The sequence below is a fragment of the Zalophus californianus genome, chromosome 9 (assembly GCF_009762305.2).
Source record: "Zalophus californianus isolate mZalCal1 chromosome 9, mZalCal1.pri.v2, whole genome shotgun sequence".
Taxonomy (NCBI): domain Eukaryota; kingdom Metazoa; phylum Chordata; class Mammalia; order Carnivora; family Otariidae; genus Zalophus; species Zalophus californianus.
In genome coordinates this window covers 61,861,135-61,876,123 of record NC_045603.1, presented here as the reverse complement: position 1 = coordinate 61,876,123, position 14,989 = coordinate 61,861,135, and the positions used below count along the sequence as shown (strand labels likewise).

Below are 14,989 nucleotides of genomic sequence, written 5' to 3'. Positions count from 1 at the left end.
ATGAGTAAATCCACCACTCACCTTTCTCCCTACAGAGGCAACCGTTTGCTAGAGGCCACTTCTGTCCAGCAGAGGGCACCACCGCACAGCATTTTGGGGGTGGTCTGGCCTGGGGCTAGGATGGGAGACCCTGTGGGCGCTCAGTCGGGCTCGGACTGGAAGAAAGAGGGCCTCCTGCACTAATCTGTCCCGGCAGCACGGAGCTGGCCAGCCCTGGCCGCCTCCTGCGGCGTGCTCCCGTGCCCGACGTCAGAATACCCTGACTCCTGGCCTGGGGACACATCGTAGCAGCGGATGCTTCTGGGTGGCTCACGGCCTGTCCTGGGCTGTGCAAAACGACGGTAGTGACAAGAGCTGCACTGCTTGCTCCCAGGTGTGCTGCAAAGCCCAGACAGAGGCGTATGTGAAATGTCTTGTGAATGTACACCCCCGGCAAATGTCATTTATACACGCCTTTGCTGACTGACGGAGGCAGGAGCGCTGCAGCACAAGAGGAGAGATCCGAGGGCACTCAAAGGGAATTGCCAGGCTAAAGGAAGGTGGACTTATGAAGAAGATCAAGTCAGTGAAGGAGAAAGACGTTGTTAAAAATAACAACTACCTTTCACCAAGAGCTTACCAGGAGCCAAGGCTGAGGAAAACGATCTCCCAACATTGTCTAATTATAGCCAACACTTAGACGGTGTTGCCCTGTGCCAGGCACCGTTCAAGTGCTTTGTGCATACAAACTCGTGGAATCCTCACAGCTCAGGGAGCTGGGCCCCATCACCATCTCCAATCTTCACAGGGGGAAACTGAAATAGACAGCTTGAACAACTTGCCCAAGGCCACACAGATAGGGCTGGGATACACACGTGAGGGATCTGCCTCCTGGAATGGGTTCCCGAGCCCTTGTGGTCACCACCACTCCGAAAAGAAGATATTATTGTTCTGGTTCCCAGATGGGAAAGGGAGGCTCAGCAAGCTTACAAAGGCTGCCTGAGGCCATGATGCAGGCAAGTGTAGTTGAACCCTGCGGAAACACGGAGTGGTACCTCCCAGTCCCCATGGAGTCAGGAAAGGAGCTGCGGGGATGGGGACCGGGTTCTCTCAGACCGGCCGGCAGCAAACATGCCTGCTTTTTCCTCTGAGGGTCAGGGGAGGGTGAGAGAACAGAGGCCGTGTAGGGCGGAGTGGCTTGACACAGAGGCTGCTTGGTGGCCTCAAATTCGTGGGAGGAAGGAGGCTGGGCCACCTTCCAGGCCAAGATGGGAGGGAGGAAGTGAAGAGTGTGGTAGACACCAGGCTGTCCACAGTGATTCCACACAGGCCCGTGAACTCCCTCCCCCCACACCCTTCTCCACAGGTAGAAAAGGGGTACTGCGGGGCTGGCTTGACAGTGGGAGGTGAAAGCAGCCCTGTCCCTTGCCACGAGTGCCCCCAGCCCAGCCCCTGGCTTCTAACCTGTTACATAAGCTGCTCCATACCCAGGGACTGGAAATAGCCATGGCAATACCGGGTTGGGCTGGGGGCATGATGAATGGTCCCCAAGCATCAGCTGACCGCTCCCGAAGTGACCTGAGGGACGGCTGCAGCTCAGGTTACCGAGCCCTCCCTGGGAGGAGGCCCTGCCTGGCTTGCAGATGACAGTTCCAAAGTGACTCTGTGTCTCGACATTTATGGTGTGTCTGAAGGATCGTCCTACTCACCAGCCTGAGTGGCTACATAGCCATGCCAGGCCACTGCAGGCCACTTCCCCCACCCCGGATGCTGGGAGCCAGAGCCTGGCCCAGAGAACGTGCTTTAGGATCCCTGGAGCTGGCCCCAGGGACATCTGGAAGGTCGGCTCCTCTGGGTCCTCCCCCAAGGGCCCCAACGGAGAGCAAGAGGAGACAGAGAAATTGCTGTTTCCGCAGCATGGAGGCTGCTGGGGGCTGCAGGTTGCATTGTCCCAGGGCTGCACTCTGCCTCAGCCCCATGCCCGTGTCACAGCCCACTCTGTCACTGCACTTATGGCCCCTCAATCCAGGTGCTTACACACCCTGATGCCCACTGGAAAGGGGAGAGCCACATGACCCCCTCCAGTCACCAGGCACACACTCCTCCTCCTGAAAGCAACTTGGGCACACTTTCACAGACCACCCGAGACGTGGGAGGGTGTGCTCCCAGTGGACAGCGGTCACGTGTTAAGAATGATAATGACTATTCCAGTTCTGTGCCTTTAAGATACCTAGTCCTCAAAAACAAAAACAAACAAAAAACAAAAAAAACCCACCACCATAACAACCCTCTCCCCCAAAATATAAAATTAATGCTTTATGTTACCTAACAGTTAAATCACCTAATTATTTTCCCCCACATCCTTCAGGGAAATGCGCGCTCCCATCCCAGGGAGTTAGGACCTCTTTACTCCATGACTCCAGAACCCTCTGACAGGTTGGAACCCCCCAACTGGAGACATGAGGGAAATTTTACAAAATCCACAGAAGGCAGGTGGGTTGCCCAACCTTCCTGATGATAGATTCCCTGCTCAGTGATCAGACAGACAGACACACAGACACACAGACACACAGACACACACACACACACACAGCGCTGCTCTTCTTGGTGCTCAGGTGTGGGGGCAGGACTCCCCGCCAAACTGCGATGGCAGCAGTCTCTGGAAAGCCCTGCCTGTGCCCACATACTGGCCATGCCTCTGCCACCCTCCTTGCGTGCCTGGGGGTTCTGGACTTCTGGGCCCACGCAGGAGGCACAGGAGAGACAGGCCCCAAAGGTGCACCCGAGGGTTAAGGGACACCCACCCCATTGCCAGGTAAACCCATATGGGAGAAGGGCCTGGCCTCTTCTGTTCTCCTGTCTGCCTCCATGTCTCTCCAGGAGCTCCCCTGGGAGTGTCACCGGTAACCAAAGCTGGCTCTGCTGGTGAGAGCGGGAGAAGATGTCGCTTGGCAACAAGGACAGCACGTAAGATCCAGCTAATCTGGGTTTGCCCCTGCAGGCAGCCGCCTTCCCGCTACCAGCAGACCCCCAGAGACAGATGCTTAACAACTTCTACCTATTTCCACTTCGGGAAACCTCACGTTCTACACGAGTTCCAGCAAACCCCAAGGTCTGGGCAGGGAGGACGCTTTCTCCCCACCCTTCCTATCCTCCCTCTCCCTGTCCCTTTTCTTGAGCCCTATCTCCCTGTAAAACATCTGCAGACCTCTCTGGGGATCCCAGGCTCTGTTGCAAGCCAGGAAATTCGAGGCAAATCGGTTCACCTCTCTGAACCACACGCTCCAATCTGGGAGCCAGTAACTAGCAGTTCAGTGCACAGACTTTGAGGCCACACTGGCCTGGCTCCTAATCCACGCCCTGCTACTTCTCTGCTGTGTGACATCCGGCACGTTCTTTAACCTCTTGGAGCCTCGGTTTCCTCAGTACTAAATAGTACCCACCTTAGAGGGCTGTTGAAAGAAGGAAGAGACAAAGCAAGGAAGGTGCTTGGCCCGATGCCTGGCACGCAGCCCTGCAGGACTGGGCCAGGCACTCCTCTCTGGCCTCACGTCCAACACTCTCCCTCAGTCACTGGGCCTGGGCCATTCACCTTCCTCTGCTGCTCCAGTGAAACAAATTCTCTCGGTGCTGTGGCCTTTCTCACATATTGTTCCCTCTCCCTGGAATACTTGCTCTCCACCCCCCACCCCCCACCCCCCACCCCCCACCCCCCGACAAATACTCCTCAGTTGAAAAATTACTTCCTTGGAGAAGCATTCCCTTACCCATCACCCCTTCTAAATTATAGCTCCTCATTAAATATCTTGTTGGCATCCTGCATTTAGTTTTTTCACTCTCTCTCTCTTTCTTTTTCCAGGCCTCAAATGATTTACTGCACAGTATGTCTTACCCATCCGGCTGCCCCTCCAGGGGCAGCCCTCTCGTTTTCTCTTTATGGCACTCACTCCTTATTGGAAAGACGGTGTCACATTAGTCTCCCCCTACTGGGGCTGTAAGAATCTGCGTGGGAGGAGAGGGGCTGCGTCTGTTTCGTTCTTTACAGTATCTCCGGCCAGAGGGTTTGGCCTAGGTGTTCCCCAAAGTGCGTTCTAGCTCCCTGTATCTCTTTATTCTTTTTTGGTTTTTTGGGGGGGCGGGGCAGAAAGAGAGGAAGAGAGAGAGAGAATCCAGTAGGCTCCAAGCCCAGGAGGCTCGGTCTCACACCCCTGAGATCCTGACCTGAGCCGAAATCGAGAGTCGGAGGCTTAATCGACTGAACCTCCCAGGGGCCCCTGTATCTCTTTATTTCTTATTTCTTCCTTTTCCTCATCTCCAAGTTGACCTAAATAATTTTTGCATCATTTCTTAGGTTCACTGAATCTTTAAGAAAAGGGGTCTCACCGGGAAGACAGCTCAAGAATTAAGGGAGTTTACCCTTGATTCCACTCCTTTCCCCGGAGGACTGGCTGGACCAGATTTGGGATGGCTAATCGCAAACCAGCCCCCTGCAGACTTTGGGACCCCTCTTCTGCCTCATCCGTGGGCGCCCCCATCCTCGCGAGGGCGTCTATTTGCATACACCAGTTCTGAGGGAAGCAAACGCCCCATGGCCGATTTGCATGCAATCGTGCTGTTGGTTGGAAGGGCCGCAAGGTAGCCAATGGTTTGCGGCGGAGTCTACCCCGCGGCGGCTCCGGGCCGCCGGGTGACGTAATGGAAGCCTGGCTGGAGCGGCGCGGGCTCCCTCCCGTCCGCTTCGTGACGTAGCGGCTTCCCCGGGCCCCACCCGGCCCAGCCCGGCCCAGCCCGGCCCAGCCCGGCCCGGCGCGCGGTAGCGCGGCCGCCCCCGGGAGAATGGCGTGGGGTACGGCCCGGGCTGCAGTGTTGCGGCGGGGCCCAGCCCTGTTCCTTCCGGCCTGGCGTTCCGGTCCCGGCCCCAGGGGGAGGGCCCGCCGGGCTAGTTCTGATCTCTGGCGACGTGCAGAGAAATCTGGAAGCAGACACCAGAGGATTACCAAACTCTCCTCCTTCGGGAGTTGATTACCAGCCTCTCGCTTCGTAAATCACGGAGATCTGTAAAATTATGCATTTGTTTACAACAAGCCTGTTTGATTTTGTAATCTAAAAAATGAAGTTATGGAGGATTTTTGCTTGTTTTTAATGAAGAGCCTGGCTTGGATTTAGGGGCAATCTTGGTATTAATTCCAGCTCTGTCACTTCCAGCCTGGTGACCTTGGTCACTTTTTCTTGCCGGCCCTGACGGCCTCTCATGGCAACCAGCGAAAAGCAAATGTTGAGGCACTTTCAGAAAAGCACCCAGCCAGGCCTCCTCACCCTTATGTAATTCAGAGCACGTAACCCCGTAACCCCATCCGAATGGTGTCCCTGGGAGGCCCCTGATCCCGGAGAGAGCCCCGGGAAAGCCCTGCCCTATCTTTGTGTCCGCATTTTCCCCTTTAATTGCTCCTAAAACCGGGAGGGGGAACCCAGAGAAGTCTTTCTTGATTCTCAGGATGAGGAAGGGACCCATGAAGGGAATCCCCTCCACAGCCCCTCTCCTCTCTCAGGGCCAGGGCAGGGGAGCCCCTTCTAGGCCTGAATGGGCTGGGGAACCCCCTTGACATACTTTTACCCCCAGCCCCAGTGGGCCAGGATGCAGGTGAGGAGCGATGATGTCTCCCTGACTGGATGGAGTTGGATCTAGGGTTTTTGCTACTGTGAGAGGGAGGGGCATGTGGGGAAGACCACCAGGGGTCTGGCTGATTATCTGGGTCCTGGGGCTTTCCACCCCCAGGCTCTCAACCCTGCCCCCACCCCATGCATACCTAAGAACTTCCAGGTGACCCTTTTTCCTCCATTCAATGCCCTCCCTTCTGTCTTGCCTGGTCCTCTCCTTTCACACAGTGAATGCCCCCTGTTCTCTTCTTCAAGGGAGACCTCTCAGATTAACCCTCTAGATTCCTATCCCAGTGCCAGCTGGGGGACTCTTGGAGACCATCTTTTGGGCCTCTGGCAATGTTTTCATAACTATTCTGTGTCCTGTCGCCCCCCCCCACCCACCCATCAGACTAGGAAGCAAATTTCTGCAGCAAGATCTTGCCCTACTCCCTTAGGAATTTCCCAGAATGTGTGACAGCACTGGCCAGGGGGCCTGTTTTCCCCTCTAGTCCTAGCTCCTGAGCCATGCAAGTGGTTGGACTTCTCTCTTGTCAGTTTTCCCATCTGCAAAAGGGGCTTGTGTGGTAGTTCCTGGAATTTGTGTAGCAAGAAGAGGGGCTGGGTATGAAGGAACAAGATGGTGGGTAGAAGCTAGAGCACTGGTTTGGGAGTCCGAAAACCTGGCTGTGGTCCTGGCTTGGACACTGACTAGCTGAGTGACCTGGGTCAAGGAGGCAGCAAGGGGGCTGAGATCTGCTGGACATCTGTAATGACACTAAAAGGTGACATTGCCTCCATCACCTCAAGTCCCTAGATAAAACATACCAGCTGGGCAAAGCTAGGTGAGTATTCTGCATCTGCAGATTCGGGACAAGTTCCCCAGGCCTGCCTTCCCCCAAGGCCTCCTATACGGAAATAGCAGGTCAGCTACTCTGGGCCAGACTCCTTGCTACATTCTTTCTATCTACTACCAAAGATACACTCTTCATGACAACTCTGTGACATCGGTATGTTTTCATCTTCTTGTTTCAAATGAAGAAACTGAAGCCCAGACAAGGTGAGTAACTTCTCTGAAGTCACACAGTTGGTAATAGTTGGGACCAGCCTCTTGAACCCGTGCTCCTTCTACCACCTCACCCTGCCATCAAAGGCCACACAGGTGTGTGTGTGTGTGTGTGTGTGTGTTTCGGCATTACATATTTCAGTATATATTTTACTTGATTATAAAACAGGAGAATATATAATAAAGCCAAGTTGTGCTAAAGTATTTATAGAAGGGAGAGACCTCTGTGGGCTGGAAGGCTTCATGGAAAAACTGGTAATCAAGCCTTCTTTTTCTTTTTTTTTTTATCCTTCCTGTCCAAATAAATGTATTTCTCCTACACAGGCAAATATTTTTAAAATGTATTTCAAAAGTTAGATTTCTGGAAAAAGAAAAAGAGAGGGTGGGGGTAGTGGCTTCTTGAAAACACCCATTTGGAAGGAAGGAGCTGCTGGGGTAGGAAGGAGAAGGTGGAGCTAGCCCCAAGCCCCCTCCCCACCCCAGCCCCTGCCACCTTGCCATTTTGAACCCTGTTTCTTTATTTCTATGTCCGCCTATACTCGAATCTGGGAAAGAAATGTAAAAGTTCTGAGAAGAACCTGGATTTTGAGACAAACCACAGGTTCTTGGGATCATTATGAAGAATGAGAGAAAGGGGCTTCTGAGTTGCAGCAGTTTAGGACATGTCCAGGAAAGGATTTCTGCGGGTGGACAGGGGGGTGGGGAGAGGAATGTGGCCCCTGGAATGAGGGCTGAGTGGGGGTGTGGGGCCTCTTTTGGAGAGTTTTGAATGCAGAAGAGATTCTTTGCTGCGTGGGGCCTGGCCTGGGTGCTGGGGGTTATGATGGCATGCTTGTAATTTAAGGTGGCTCTAAAAAGCAGGGCCTGGTGGCTGGGGCAGCAGAGCCCAGGACTGGGGCCCTGCCTAATGGCTATTCCCCAATAGCCTTGCCCGCCTGGTGGTACAGAAGCAGACACTGCAACCCAACCCCACCCAGTCAGCCCCCCAGTCCCACTGCTCCAGCCTTGGCCTGGCTTCCCTGAACCAGCCACTCCTAATTCGAGGCTGTTGGGGGAGAAGGATTTGCTCTGGACAAGGTAGTTCTCTTCCATTTCCAAAGAGTGCTCCAGTCAGGTGTGAAAGAGAGACCTGAGTACTCCCACCCCCGGGAAGGTTCTTACTGAGGAGACCTGTGCTTGGAGACTATGGCCCGAAGAGGGTGGGCCACTCACTGGCTTCCTGGCCACTGTGGGGAGCCTCTGTGTATTTCCTGCCCTAAGCACTCTTGTGGATTGGGGGAAGTCTGACTCCTAGAGGGGAGCAAGGAGAAGACAGTAACTATTGAGTGCCTACTGTGTAGGAGGCACCTCCACAGCTGTTCAATCTCCTGATAACCAGAGAAGGTGGGTAATATTATATATTATAATATCACCCAGGCTCAGAGAGGTGAAGTGACTTGCCATTGGTCACACAGTAGGTGGGAACAGATAGATCAGTGAATCCACCACCAGCCTTGCCCCAGCCTTGTACTCCCCGCCTGCAGGAGAAATTTTACCCTCCCAAGAAGTCCCCTCTCTCTGTCTAAGATGCCATCTTGTGTGGAAGCTGGGCACCCTGCTAGTTGGGTTTCTTGCCCTTGGGGTGGCATGCAGGCCAACCAATCGATGCTGGTGGGGGTGCCCAAGACTCAGAGGGCCAGGGCCCTCTCCTCTTAAGCTAGCCTAACTGCTGTGTGACCTTGGGCCACCGCGGGGCCTCTCTGGGCCTCACTTTTCCCATCTCTTCTTCCGGGGAAGCCCCGGGTAAATTTATAACCCAGCTCCAGGTTTGCTGCCTCGGAAGGTGCTAGCAAGGCCACAGAAGCCTCACCTGAAAAACAGCTTCCGCACCCCAGCCGCAGGGAGGCGGATTATGTAACTGGGTGTGCGGCGTGTGTGTTGGGGGGGGGGCGCGGGGCGGGGCGCTCGCGGCTATTCCGGGCGCCGCTATTTTTAGCCCCATTGATGAGGCTGCGTCGGCCGCCGCCGCCGGGATTCCGGAGACGTCAATGGGCGCGCGTCACGGTCCCCTCCCGCCCACCGGGGGAGGCGCGCCCGGGGCTGGGACGGCGGCGCTGGCGGCCGCGGGCTGCGGGGGCGGGGGGCGCGGCCGCAGCCGGAACTGCGGGGCGGGGGGCTTCCCGGGGTGGGGGGCTCGGAGCCGCGGCGGCGCGGCTGCAGGAGCGCGCGGCGGCGGCGGCGGAACTGGTGGGGGCCCCCGTGCGGCGCCCGCGACCCCCGGCCTCCCGGCTTGGGCGCCCCTGCGGTGCGGAGCAGCTCCCCGCCGGCTGGTGCGCGACCCCGGAAGGCGGGGGTGCAGAGGCGAGCAGAGCTCGGCGGGCCAGGTGAGGGGGGGCTGGGTGAGGAGGGGAGGGGGCCCCCGGGAGAGGCCCGGGAAGGATGGGGTCTCCGCGTAGGCAGTGGGGTGGGCCGGGAGCCACGCTGGGCGTCCTGCTGGGGATCGGGGCAGTGTTGGGTGCGGGGAGGGAAGGACTGGATTCCCAGAGGAACCCGCTCGTTCCGAGTCAGCCCCCGAGTGCGGCGGCCAAGGCTTTCTCTCCCCGGCCGGCCAAGGGTGGGGTTTGGCCCGCGAGGGGCGCTGGAGGTGGCCAGGCAGGAGAAATTCCTTCCATTTCCCCGCCGGCTGCGGGGAATGGGTTCCAGGAGTTCGGGAGGGGAGGGACCAGACTCGCCCTGTGCAACCCCTTCTTGGGTTTGAGTGAAGAAATCGAGCCCAGAGAGGGTCTCGTAGAGTCAGGAACGGACCTGGGATTAGAAATGCTGCAGAAGTGGCATTTACAGTGAAGCATTAATTTGGATTGGGGGCTAGTTAGCGTTCGGGCATGCTGGGAAAAGGAAGGCTGGGCAGAGGTAGGTGTCTCCATAACAGTTGTGCCCAAAGGGTGCTGATAACAGCCTGGACAGGGGCTTCAGTGGCGGCTGCAACCGTGGTCCTACCCCCACTCCAAGTCAATGTTTAGATCAGTGACTTGAATGAAAACTTAAAAGGGAAGCCGACTGACTCTTTGTAAAGGCCTAGAGCCAAGGGGAATGACAGGTGTACAATAGGATAAAATCAAGATTCCAAATGATGGCAGCCAGGTAGAAGGATGGACCAAGATGAACAAGATGAATGTGACTGATTATAAATATTGGGGCCTGTGCTGGAGTGAGGAAAATTAGCTCAGGAGTTCAGGCCTAGGGGCGCCTGGGTGGCTCAGTCGGTTAAGCGTCTGCCTTCTGCTCAGGTCATGATCCCAGAGTCCTGGGATCGAGCCCCGCGTCGGGCTCCCTGCTCAGTGGAGAGTGTGCTTCTCCCTCTCCCTCTGCCTGCCTCTCTGCCTGCTTGTGCTCTCTCTCTATCTCTCTGTCAAATAAATAAATAAAATCTTAAAAAAAAAAAAGTTCAGGCCTAGTGCCTGGCTCTAAGGCGCAGGAACCCAGGGCCTGGAGCTTCCCACTTGCTTTCTGGTGTTAGCTGCCAAACTGCTCCATGCAATCTGAGACCTCTATCCACTAGAGGAGTCTAGGAGGGGAAGAAGAATGCCTGGCCTGGGGCTCCCTGGTCGGGACCCCTGGGTTCTAATCCTGGCTTTGCCACTTCCTAGCTGTGTGACCTTCAGCAAGTTGCTTAGTATTTCTGTGCCTTAGTTTTCCCGTAGGGTAAAATGTTCATTATGGTAACTGCTTCCTCATAGTGTTGTGAGCTTGCAATGAGAAAGTGCATGTAAAGTGCTTAGTAATGTATCTAGCACATGGTGTTCAGTAAATATTATCTGCTGTTATTATTGTTAATACTAGTAATATGCTCATTTCTGGGTGGGGACTTGGCCCATGCAGAGCTTACATCCAGGAAGGCACCGGGGCTGCAGAGGGTCTGCCAGCCATGTCCTGTGGTGAGGAGGAGTGGAGTTAAAAGACAAATACTTGATAGGAAGGAGGGGAAGGAAGGAGGTTTCCGGCGGGCCCAGGCAGAGCTGGGATCCAGGCCTGGGGCTTTTGGAGTCAGGGTTGTAGCTCGGCATAGGGATGAACCCTCAGACTTTGGACCTGCCCTCTAATGGAAGGGCCAGTTCCTTAGCTCCAGCATTTTCCCCACCTCCTTCCAAGCAGCTGGCTGGTCCTCTCAGCCCAGTTCTGATGCAGGCACGCGTGAGTCCGCTTCTCCCACATTCCTCAAATACTTCCTGAGTACTTACTAGTGCTGAGCTCTGTTTGGGAGACTGAAGACTGCCGAGATTGAGACAGCCGAGTAAACAGCATTAGTCCTGTGGAGCTAATAAAAATAGGTTAATAGGTGGGGGTGGGGGTGGACGCTCTCCAGGGAGGTGGAATGGGACTGGAAACCTGATTGCTGAGAAGAAGCTAACCATACAGACATACTGGGCAATGACTTTCTTGGTAAAAGGAACAGCCAAAGCAGTGGTCTGACGGGGGGAAAGTAAGCCCATGTGCTTGGAGCACAGCAAGGGAGGGGGAGCGAGAACGGCGTCCTGAGGTCTGGCCTGAGGTTCCCACGCCATTTAGGGGACATCACACTTTTCTCCTCCAAGCCCCCATCGGCCCTAGGTTCGCTCTCTGCACAGTGCTGAGTGTAACTGACCTTGATTCATTCCCCCATCGGAACCTCCTGGGGCCCGGAGATGTAGGTTTGCTCCTTCTCAGATCTCCTGTGGTTCATGGCTCACTGCCTGGCTCACAGTAGGCCCTCAGTCAGTGCTCGCAGAGGGAATTTTGGTCTGAGACAGGAGATGGGTTCTAAGATGTTATGAAGCACTTTTTGGGCATGACCTGGGTCGCCGACTCTGGCCCCTATTCTCAGAGACAGGAAGACCTGGGTGCTCAGGGCCAGCCTGACTGTGGTGGCAGGTGTTGGCCCTTCCTGCCCTTCCTCCTCAGTTGTGGACTGGTAGGGAGAGAAGGGAAGGTTGTGGAGGGGAGCGTGGAGCCTTACCGCAGACCTGTTTCCGGGGTGTGGGAAGATGACAGTGTCGTTCTGGCAAGCGGGTGTAGCCTGTGGGCCAGGGCAGGTCTGAAGCCTGATTTTGCCTTCTGTGAGGGGCTGGAAGCCCTCCAGGTGTTCTCGACTTCTCCCCTCCCTGTCTCTCCTGCCACCTTCACTCCCTGCTCTCCATCACACCCACAGGAGCGTGGGAGTGCTGGTAGCTGTGTAAGAGGAGAATCCAAGTACCATGGTCCAGAGTAGCTTCCATTAACCCGAGGACCCTGGGGCAGAGGTCAGGAGGGCAAGGAAGCCCATCACCCCCCCCCCCCCCGCCCGGGGCCCTCCTCCTCCTCCTTACTCCCTCTACCTCCCACCATGGGAACATCTGCTTTTCTTTTCCCACACCTCATCTTGGCCTGTAGGGCACCTGGTCCTGCTCTCACTCTGGGGCTCAGTTGAGAGAGAGGGCTGAATTAGGGTGGAAAAAGGGAAGGAGAGATACGGGGTCTGGAGTACCCTGGCTGAAGGAGGCTGTGGCACTGGTGAGAGGTCGGACAAGAGCTTAACAAGGCTGGAAGGGTGGTGCTCACATTTGGCTCCAGAAGTGGAGGCCAGGTGCCCAGAAGTGGCTTGAAATAAAAACCAGGGTCTGGGGCTGGCTCTGATGTGTCCTCATTTAATTTCTCCTGATAATGGTAGTGCTATCATATGTGTATCTGACACTCTTTTATGTCCTTTACACGTATGAACTCATTTTAAGCCCCACCATAGCTCTGTGGTTGTTAATTTCAGAGATGTCAATTACAGATTGTCATTTTCACAGTTGAGGAACATGAGGCACAGAGAGATTTTGTAACTTGCCCAAGATGACAAGTGACAGAGCCAGGATTTGAACACAGGCATCTGGATCCAGCGTCTGTGCCCTTAACCACTTCACTTCAAGCTGGGTCTTCGTGTTTGGGGACTGGAGTGCCTTCACAGAATATTTCCTGGGAGTCCCCATTGCTCTGGTTAGAAGGCTGAGCTGCCTGGAGATGGGGCAATTGAGCCCCTGCCCTGTGGGGTCCTCTGAGGCTTTAGGGGCCAAGTTGGAGCCTTCTAAGGAGAGAGGGGTATTTTGCCCTGTCCTCACAGTAGCTCCCTTTTCTCCGCCTACAAAATGCCCTTTTATGCACAGCAGGGCCAAGTGCTGGACTGAAGCCCCCTCTCCCCTCCCCACCGCCGACAACCCAGGAGTGGGGCAGGAGACTGAGGGGCTGGATGCTGGCATGTATCTCTGTGGCCCTGAGATGGCCCAGATACTGTCAGCAGTTCCTGATCACGTCCCACATCCCCAAGAACTGTTTGCCTGGGGTTCTGTGTGCCCCCAGGTTCTGCTGGCCAGCGCAGGGAACTCCCTGGGCTGGCTTGTTGCCTCTCATGGCCTGGGTCCTGCCCTTGTTCCTACTCCTGTGTTTCCTGGCTGTGCTGCCTCCAGGGAATGTCCCTGCTGACTGGTTCCTCCGCACTCACACTGATTCTCCCTCTGTAGGCTTCCACCATGGACAGAAGCCAGCCCTGGTCCCTCTCTGGTGTCCCAGCTCCTTCTGCCAGGCCCTGGGGGCCCAAGGGATGGTTGACTGTTGTCCGAGGTCTGTTGGTTCATCCAGACTGGTAAGTGCTCTACTGTTGTCCTCTGTACACCTCTGGGGCCTTCAAGCAGGTTGGGCTGGGGGGCAGAGGTGGGTGTGGAGCTGCCCTAAGCAGATGTGGTTTCAGGGACGGAGGGGGAAGCCCTACAGAGGTGGCAGGTGAGGTGCTGCTCAACTTGGGGAGATCTGATTTCTTCAGTGATGGAGGTAATGTGGGGGTGGGAAAAGGGGACGCCAGGCTTTCTTAGCAGGATAGGCTGGGGGACTCTGGGCCTGGGCCACACCAGCATGGGCTGGTGTGGGAGGAGAGGGGCAAGGGTGTGGGTGAATGACCACGGTTACCAAGGCAGCATAGTCTGGTGCTGATGGGGTGGGGCTAGATAGCTCAAGCAAGGCTGGGAGTATAGCGGGGCGGCATAGGGGATGGGAAGTTGGCTTGTTTCTAGGGCGTGCACCAAGGGAGTGCATGAGGGAAGGCTGGGATCATCTGCCCCCTAAAAGGGCGATGACCACCCCTGTCCTACTATGGTGGGTCTGTATGGGGAAGATCTTGTTGACAAAGGGTGTGATAGACCCTCCACGATTCACCGAACATCCTTGAGGGGGAAAAATCTCAGACTTGTGGCCATGGCCAGAGGGATTCTAGGCCATCTGGTTCACCTTCTTTTATGGATGAAGAAACTGAGTTACAGAGGGGAGAAGTAACTTTTCAAGATCCTATAGTGAGGACGTGTAGACCTAAGCTTAGAATCAAGGTCTCCCAGAGGCCTGGTTGGCTGGTGGAGGACACACCTTCCTTGCCTGAGGACGCTTCTGCAGAAGATCTGGAGGTGAGGGGTGGAGTGTAGGAACGGAATTTCTACCAGGTCTTTCCCATGGGATCTCAGACACTAGGATGGGGCCAAGGGCACCACAATCCCGGTTACCATGTTTACCTGAGAGAGCTGGAGTTCACCCTGGCACCCTGGCCAGGGACCTGTGATTGCCTTTTTCCTTTCCCAGAACGGAGGGCTGTCTCGGAACCACAGCCCCCTTCAGGCCTTGAGAGATCCCTAGATGAAGGAGGAGCTGGTTCTGTATCTCCCCCGGCTGCCCAGACACTGTTGCCTCATGGGGAGTAGGTGTTCAGGGCACAGGGAGTCCCACGGAGGTGGCTGCGATGGGGGAGGCCGGGGTGGCCAGTGTGAGCCCTGGTGGAAGGAGGGGAGGCCCTGGGAAGCAGGGCCTCCTGTTCCAGGGGCTCGGCTGGGTGTGCACCTGGCTGCCTGCTGGCCGCCGGCTCTGTGCCACCAACCTTGGGCTGGGGGCAGGGAGGGGAATTACTGTAAGTGGGAGAGGCAGGTGTCCCTGGTCAGCCGGGGATCTGGACTCGGGAGGCACATGAGTGAAGATGACAGCAGCGGGCCAGATGGCTTCCCCCAACCCGGCCCCCACCTCTGCCGTCAGCTCAGACTGCCTCCTGAGCACCCAGCCTTCCCCTCTGGGTACAGAGTGGCCCCCGTGGGCAGAATTCCGTGTGTTCAGCTTGTTGTCTGGGTGATGGTGGTGACTGGGTGGAACTCTCATGCCATATCCACTGCCAAGGCCACCCCGAGGGGCTGCCAACCGGGGCCCCGTGAGTGCTAGAGCTATTGGTCTTGTGACGTGGGCACCTGTCTGCCAGGCCTGGGCACGAGCCCAGGGTCATGCTCACGCCGGGGCTCCCGTCAGCTG

General features: G+C 56.1%; 1 long non-coding RNA gene across 2 annotated transcripts; it reads right to left on the bottom strand.

Moving 5' to 3' along the window:
- Positions 1 to 4,604: 4,604 nt before the first annotated feature.
- On the bottom strand, positions 4,605 to 14,749 carry LOC113922989. Of its 2 annotated transcripts, none has more exons than XR_003520131.2 (5): positions 14,212 to 14,749; positions 11,655 to 11,866; positions 11,304 to 11,439; positions 10,900 to 10,976; positions 4,605 to 5,034 (listed from the first exon to the last, which is right to left on the bottom strand). It is a non-coding gene; the product is annotated as an uncharacterized LOC113922989 (long non-coding RNA). The 2 variants fall into 2 exon arrangements; XR_003520132.2 differs by lacking the exon at positions 4,605 to 5,034 and adding an exon at positions 10,462 to 10,591.
- Between the last annotated feature and the right edge of the window lie 240 nt (positions 14,750 to 14,989).